An 8,035-nucleotide genomic window follows, 5' to 3' on the forward strand; every position below is an offset into this window, starting at 1 on the left:
AGGAGTGAGTGGAGTGGTAGTTGTTAATTATTTTAGGGAATTAGGTAGTTAATGAATCATTTATAGATAGAATAGGTTAGATTAGGCCTAGTGTTTGCCAGACAAGAAGAAGCTGTCCTCAGAAGACAGTAAGAGGTAGTATTAGGAATTTTAGGTAGTTTGGGGAATTTTAGGTATATTCATAGGGTATAATATTAGTAAACTTTCATTCATCTTTTCTATCTTTCTATCTTTATTTCTTTCTTAAGCAAAGTTTTTTTTTATTGTTAAACTCCTCTCCTCACTTTGTTTCTCATTAAAACTTAAATTATTAAAAGCTTCTCATTTTGTCAAAACCCCAATTTTAACCCTTATAGGACTTCAGAGGCAGGGCTGGTGGGGCTGTGGGGACTGGGATGACCCACCCAGAGTAGACTGCTTCCAGACAAGAAGGTGTCATCTTTCCTTGGGACTGAGATCTCTTTGCCTTCTCCCTTCAAGCCTCATATATCTCTAACTTCCATCTGAGCTAAGATGTCTCTGCCTTCTTCTCAGGAAGCCCAGATTTCTCTGCTTCCTTTGGGGCAGAGATTTCTTTGCCTTGTCCCTTTTGCTGCCCCTGTTTGTGTTGGCTGCCTCTTTCCACTGGGCATCATCTTTCCTGTCTGAACTCTTTGAATGTCCTTCAGAAATGTCAGCACCAGTTCTCCCTCCCGGATCTGTTCTCTGCCCCTGGTACTGTTGTAGGAGAGTCAGTTTTGTTGTATGAGAGCAAGTGCTGGTTCTCACCAGAGAACTGCATGAAAATGCTTATTCAAGGATGTTTATAGAAGGTTTAGCCAGGAGAATAGAAAAACCTATTGCAGGCAATAGAATAGCTTCCAGTGACTTCATTTGGTGAAAAATCAAGGTAAATAAAAACCCAAAGTGTGACTGGATATTTGATGAAACTGCAGAGAAATTCAGATAATATTCAATCCTTATTGAGTACAAGAAAATAACCTCAGGAAATGGATATCATCAGGAGAGTTAATACAGAAAATACTTTCCTGAGGGAGTAAAACTTCTTCAGTCCTATTGACATCTCCTGAAATGTCAATTTTTCAAGTTAATCTAGGTGGAGTAGCCTTCAGACCTCATTAGACATCGAAAGAGTAACCCTGTAGAAATGGTTTCTGGGAGTAATAAAGGTGAGAAAGCCTTCAGTCACAAAAGAGAAACCATATGAATGTGAACAACATTGAGACTTTCACAGAGAGGGGCCATCTTGCTTCACATTAGCGAATCCCCACTGGAGAGAAACCTCATGAGTGAGGCTGAGCTTACAGTTGCCACTCTTAGCTTATTTAACAGAAGAGGATCCATACCAGAGAAAAACTTTAGGAACAGATTTAATATGGTAGGGCCTTCGGGCAGTGATCATCTCTTATTCCCAGTCTGAGAATTCATTTTGGAAAGAAGTCTTGTCACTGTCATGAATGAGGAAAGACATTCAATTGGAGAGTTTGGAGTTTGTCCAGTAGGAGAAAAATGCCTTCTGAGGAAACCAGTTCTTGATGAATTCCCAGTGGGAAGACTTTTGGCCAGAGATCATCACTTTATATTGGAGGATTCATAGTGCAGAGAAGCCTTATGAATAGACTGCTGATGGATGTGCTTTCCTTAAGTGGAGTGTGATCACTATTCATTAGAAGAATGCAAATGAAAACAGATCTGGAGGACCAGCCCATATCTTTCAGATTAGCTATTATGACAGAAAAAGAAAGTGAGAAAAGTTGGAGGAGATGTGGGGAAATTGAGAAACTATTGAATTACTGGGGGACCTTGAATTGATTCAACCATTCTGGAGAAAGAAATCTGGAACTATGCCCAAAAGTCATTAAAAACAAAAAGGCAAAGGACCTATATGGCTAAAAAACACTTAAAGCAGCTCTTTTTTGTATTGCAAAGAATTGGAAAGCAAGGAGAAACCTATCAATTGGGAAATGGTGTTTCAAACCTCCATTTTCTCCAACGGTTTCTGATATATAACAATAATCCTTTGCAACTATAAACTAAGTTTGAGAAAAAGGGACCACCAACTGGATCTGGACAGTTCCTTCCTATTGAACATGAACTAGAAGGAACTCTAGTGATAAAGCAATTGATATTTTAACTTTGAGAAACTAGAGATTTCCAGATAAAATAACTTTAGCTCCCCAGGTCCCCAAATCCATTTCAAGAATTTGCTGTTGCATACATTTCCCTGAGAGATGGTGTTTTTCTTTTTTCTTTCTTATTTGGAAGAAATAAAAAGTCATCTAAGTCCTCTATCTGATGGCCTTCTTTCCTTAGAAAAGGAGTTCCTATAAGGATGCCATTCTTCTGAGAAGAATATAATAAAAAAAATGCCCTTCCCTCTCTCTGGTTCTTGGGGTCTCTTTTTTCACTCAGTTCAATTATGGTCTATGAAATCAAATACCCTATCAAACTGATGTCACTACAAGTGCTCAATTTCAGAGCAGACTCCTTGCTTTGAAGACTAGTTTCCACACTTGAAGAAAAAAGAAAGAAATCCTCCCCTAGTTCCCCCATTCTTCCTTTAGAAATCCAAGAGAAGGACCAGACTGGGTTTCCAGAAGGTCTGACACCAGCCAAACCTTGGATTCCACAAACATTTATTAAGTACCTACTATGTGTTAAAAAGATCATTTTGCTCTCTTGTCCTAATATATGTGGACAGTTTTCTTTTATGACTTTTTGGACAAATGATGTTTGGACTTTTTTTTTGGTCAGTGATTATCAGTCCATTCACTCTTTCTTTTGCTGTTTTCAAGACTGATTGTTTTCCATAGTAGTTGATATAAAATATCTTATATTTTCTTCTAATTTTTTTCAGTTTTGTGATTTTCTTTTTAGTACTTATCATCTCATGGAGTTGTCAACTTCTTTTAGCTCATTCATATTTGCTGGCATGAGGTTTTTGTATCTCTTGTGCCAATATCATGTTTGGGTGAAAACCATATCTGCTTAATGACTTGTGTTTTGGAATCTCAGATGTAGGGCAGTCCATATTGCACTTGAGGGAGAAGCTGAGACATACCTATTAATTAGCCATCACTTCCATTTAGAAAAACAGGGACAGAAACAAAAGACATCACAATGATCCAGGATGGCATCAAGACCTTTGATAAGGAGACAGAGTTCTGTGGATAAAACTTGTTCAAAGACCTTAAATTAGCTGCCTAAAGGACTAGTGAGACTGCACAATAGGCATACTTACAAAATAGCTCCAGAGAGTGGGATCTATTGGAATTATTCATTTGAGCACTTCTTGCCCACAGGAGAATTAATTGTACTTCCTAATGAGCAGGTAAAGAGAACTAATGGTTAATCATCAAAATGGACAAGAAGAAAAATTTTCTGATCTGGATGTGGTGCTGATGTATTCTGGGAAGGAAATTCTATAAAATTACAGAACCAGAGAACCAAACCCAAAGGCAACTAATTTCTTGCTCCCAAACTGCTACAGAGACTTCTAGGTATAGTTTTAACCCACAGAGCACAAACATGACAAGTAGTCAACCTTATACTGCTACCAGCCCAGGTGTAGACAAACATATTTATAAAGACCTTGTTGGTCAGTCCATACTGTTTTGATTAAAATTCTCTGTAGACTATATAGTAATATATAGCTATTAGTGAGAGAGAGAGAGAGAGAGAGAAGCAGAAGAAGCAACAGCAGCAGCAGAAGAAGAAATCTAGCTCAACTATACACATTAGAGAACATGCAAAACCACAGGCACCACTATAGCATTAATATAATACAAATGTAATCCTATGAGCAGAACAGGAAAAAGATTATGCAAACAGGTCATTATTACTAATGGATAACTATTTCTTTTCTTTTTCTTAATCTCCTGCCTTCTATCTTAGAATCAATACTATTGTGTAATTAGGATTTGCTCCCCAGAATTCTAGATCTCAGCTTCCCATTTTCCATCTCACATTACATGCTAATGAAGAGAAGATATAAGTTTTGTGTAGCTCCACCTTCTCGCTCTCTTTTCCCCTGATCTCATTTTGTGGTGGTAAGGTAAGGCGAGAGGCAGGAGAACAATCAAAGTGAGCAGCAGTCCCCTGCCCATGTGACAGTGGAAGCAAGTGGCTCCCTGTCATTTTTACTCCTGGGGGGAAAGGAGAAAGGTTACTCTTCCAAACCTCTTAACTTTACTCTTAGCCAGTACATACTAGGGTAGCACCCCCTACAGACAGGAAGTAGAATTGCAAGTGTGGCCCAGTTTCCTGCCTATCTCCAATAGCTCCCATTTCTAGAGAGGCTTACCAAAGTTTTAGGATGTCTTTTTCTTGCTCCTGTTCCTGGGTGCACTTGTCCTTGCTGTTGACTTGAGTAATCTCAAGATTCAGAAGGGAAATTCATTCCTCTTACTATCTAAGCATGCTCAGCCTCTGCAACACATCCAATATGGAGTTCATCCACACTATGCTCAGTGCGGGTATGGGGAACCCCAGAGGTTTGACCAAAGGAATCTATATGGATGATGATACTGAGGAGGGGAAGGAACCTTAAACAGTCTGGAGCTGAATTTTAGATTCCATTGCCTTATTGATGTTAACTGTTTCATTTTGTTCCCTTCAAATAGTGAAGAAGTCTCTGTAACATAGCTCTCAGAATTGGAGAAAAGGATTCTTAAATTCATTGCTCACATCCTGTTATATATATTGTATTTGCTGATTGTGTGCTTTAAGATTTAATTTTGGTTTTTTAATTTCAAATTTTGATCTAATCTATGCTATTCTGTTACACTATGTCACTTTAAGTTATTGTGTTTTGGCTGTGCTCAGGGAGGGGTAGTATCTCTGGTATGGAGGGCTTGTTGTGCCCTCTTAGGGAAGCTCTCCAGCCTCTGATCTTCACCTGACACCCAGCTCTCACTTGTGGCTCCTAGTAGCTCCTAGCATGCGGCAGCGGCCACACCCTGGGCAACAGCTTCGAAAGGCCGGCTAAACCTTGTGAGGGTAACCATCGGGTCATAGACCCCTGGTGAACCAGGGCTTTGCTCACCCAACATGTGAAGACTGCTTCGGCCGAACAGACTAGGAAGAAACCAATAAGAAGGTTCAATGGCTGAGATGGCAACGCAGCAAAGCACTGTGGAGTGCTTAGGGTGTGTTGGAACACAAAGGACAACACGGCCATCCAGTGCAGCTGAGGAAGTCTCCAGGTGTAACAATTTTTCATGCCATTGGACCCAGGCTTCCAATGCCGAGAGAGTGGGACTGTCTCTGTGCATCAACTTTTCCACTTAAATCTCCTTCACAAACAAGTGTCTTTGTGCACACTCATCTATACACCATAGATGAAAATGCACAAAGACAATCGTCATCCTCCGTTACCAAGAGACTACTACTATATGTTCTATTACACTGTTTTCATTTGTACCATCCTTCTATCTTTATTTGTACTGTCCTATGTGTGGACTGGAGATAATACCATTGTAAAAGCCCATAGTCAAGTTGGACAAAACCTTTCCCTGGCTTGACCATAAGACCTTATGGTTACTGGATTTGTCACCAGATCCATCGAGGTCACATATTGCGTATACAGCCTTTTGTACCTTTTTTGCCTTTGTTGTCACAGATGATGAATGTACTCCATCAAACTGGTTACAACCTGTATCAGTAACCTTTGGAGAATTGGCACTTCTTTGAATGTGTATTAGCTGCTGTACTAGTGTTTTTATAAAACTGTTACCTGGTAAAAAAAAATCATATACACTCACACTGTGGATCATGGCCAAGTTAAGAAGGAAATAAATCTTGTTTTTGAGAAACTTCTGTATTGTACCTCTGATTGGTTAACACAGAGTCTCATGAAATGTGCACTATGAATTTTGGATTTTTAAAAATTTTTATTATTGTTTTTTCCTTTTATGTGTAATAGGATACTTGAATTTTCTTTCCTCTATTATTTTTTGTACTTGTAGTACAAGCAACCAGTATTAATGGGGGGGGGGGGGGAAGGCTGCACCAATATTTTACAATATCCATTAGCCCTAATATTAATGCATACCAAATGATTTACACTATGGAAACCTGCCATTAATTATTTAATATTATAGGACTTTGACTAATAATTGTTTCTAATTTCAGATGAAGGGATCACAAAGGAACCATTGTACAGTGCCAAGAAGCATAAGGTCAAGAAGACAAACCAATCCCAGTGGGATTGATGATAATCTGTGCCAACACAGAGGACTTGTTCTGGGGTTTGAAGAAGTGACTGTTTGACAACGTCAAACACAGGATTACCCCGTGCCAGATTCAGACAAAGTGCCTCAGTTGGGCTGACATTTTGGTTCCCCTATCCCTGTAAGTAAGTAAGAAGGTAAAATCAGACCAGGAAATGCTATTTCTTCTTCAAAAATCTAGTCCCTTTTCTGTCTTTCATAGTGCAACAATTTTCTGTGGTCCTGGCTGCTTATTGGGTAAGTACATAATTGCTTCTGCAGGCTTGTGAGACATAAATCACTTTAATCAGGCCCCGATTCAAGGATCTATTTTAGGTTTATTCTTCCTTACTTTAGAATTTTTATGCATGAAACTTTGATATTTTTGTTTCATACAGAAGTTACTTTTTCTTTTTTGTTTTTTTTTTATGTTTTTAATTTTTCTTTTGACAATTGATTCATATACCTCATAACTCAGCCATGTATCCCTGGGTGATCTGTGTGTTGGTCAACATCCTCCTCGGGGAGGACTGTATTATTGTCATAAAATTCTAGATTTATAAAAAGTTTTCTTGTTTGCGAGTAATTTTAGGATAAGAAATTTGCTACTTCCCCAAATCAAGAAAGTGAATTATTTGGAGAAAGCACCATGGATATGTGTGCAGAAATCACACACTGCACCAAAAGATCAAGAGTGAACTTTGGTATGTGGTGATTTGAACTGTAAGGGGTTGAAAGCATTTATTTTGAATGTAAACTCTTATGCCAAAGGGGACTATCCCCTAATTGGCTTTTTGTCAATGTACCAAGCAATCATCAGTTTTGTTCTCTTTCTCATTTATTTCTCTCTTATCCCCAAATTATTGTAATTTCCCCTTAGAAAGTGCAATATTTTATGTACCTCTAGTTAGAGATCTTTAGAGATATAAGTTGGTTATGTGTACTGATTCCATGGGGAAACTAGGCATGTAAATCTGGGAGATTTCTATATGCTTCTTTTCCAATGGAATCACAGGGGGAATTGTGTAATTAGGATTTGCTCCCCAGAACTCTAAATCCCTGCTTTCCATGTTCTCTCTCACATAGGGAGGATATCAGTTTTGTGTAGCTTTGCTCTTTCGCTCTCTTTTCCCCTGATTGTGGTTTGTGAAAGTATGGTGAAGTATTAGGCAATACTTTTATACATTAGGCAATGAAGAATTGAGGCAATAATTGAGGTGGATGGATGTTGTTATCCAACGGAACTGGTTATAAGTACCACAGTTCCCCTATAGTGAAGTAAGGCAGATTCGGCCTTATCACACTAGGGCCAGAGTGCAAACCAATCTTCCAAACTTCTTTATGTAACAGTAACAGATTTATTATTAAAAAAAAAAAAAGGGAAGGAGGGAGGATTTAGAAATAAGGATGCCCTAATCTCTATGTTCTAATACTATCCCCTTCCCTTTATACCCTTTGCGAGATGAACTCTTCGAGATCTTGAAGCTCCCTATCACTCCCTGCTTCTGGCTAAGTATCCCAAAACCTCTCTCTGCTACCTGACACTTAAATCCTCCTTTGTTGGTTTATTTGGTTGTTATTAGTTTTCTTCAAGGTTGAATAAGGATGAACTCAAAGTGACTGAGTTCACCCCTGCTGGGCTGGGCCTGAGAACTCCTTAGTCCACACACCAATGGACTCTGGCTAGCACTTCTTTTCAGTCAGAGTTGATGGAATAAAGAGATCTTCTTTTAGTAGGATTCTTCTGTGGAAAAGGTACCTCCAAAGTAATTTCAAAGGTTTCTCTTCTCTCACAACAGGATTGGTTAGACAGGCTAAGCAGAAAG

The sequence above is a fragment of the Monodelphis domestica genome, chromosome 4 (genome assembly GCF_027887165.1).
Source record: "Monodelphis domestica isolate mMonDom1 chromosome 4, mMonDom1.pri, whole genome shotgun sequence".
NCBI classification, from domain to species: domain Eukaryota; kingdom Metazoa; phylum Chordata; class Mammalia; order Didelphimorphia; family Didelphidae; genus Monodelphis; species Monodelphis domestica.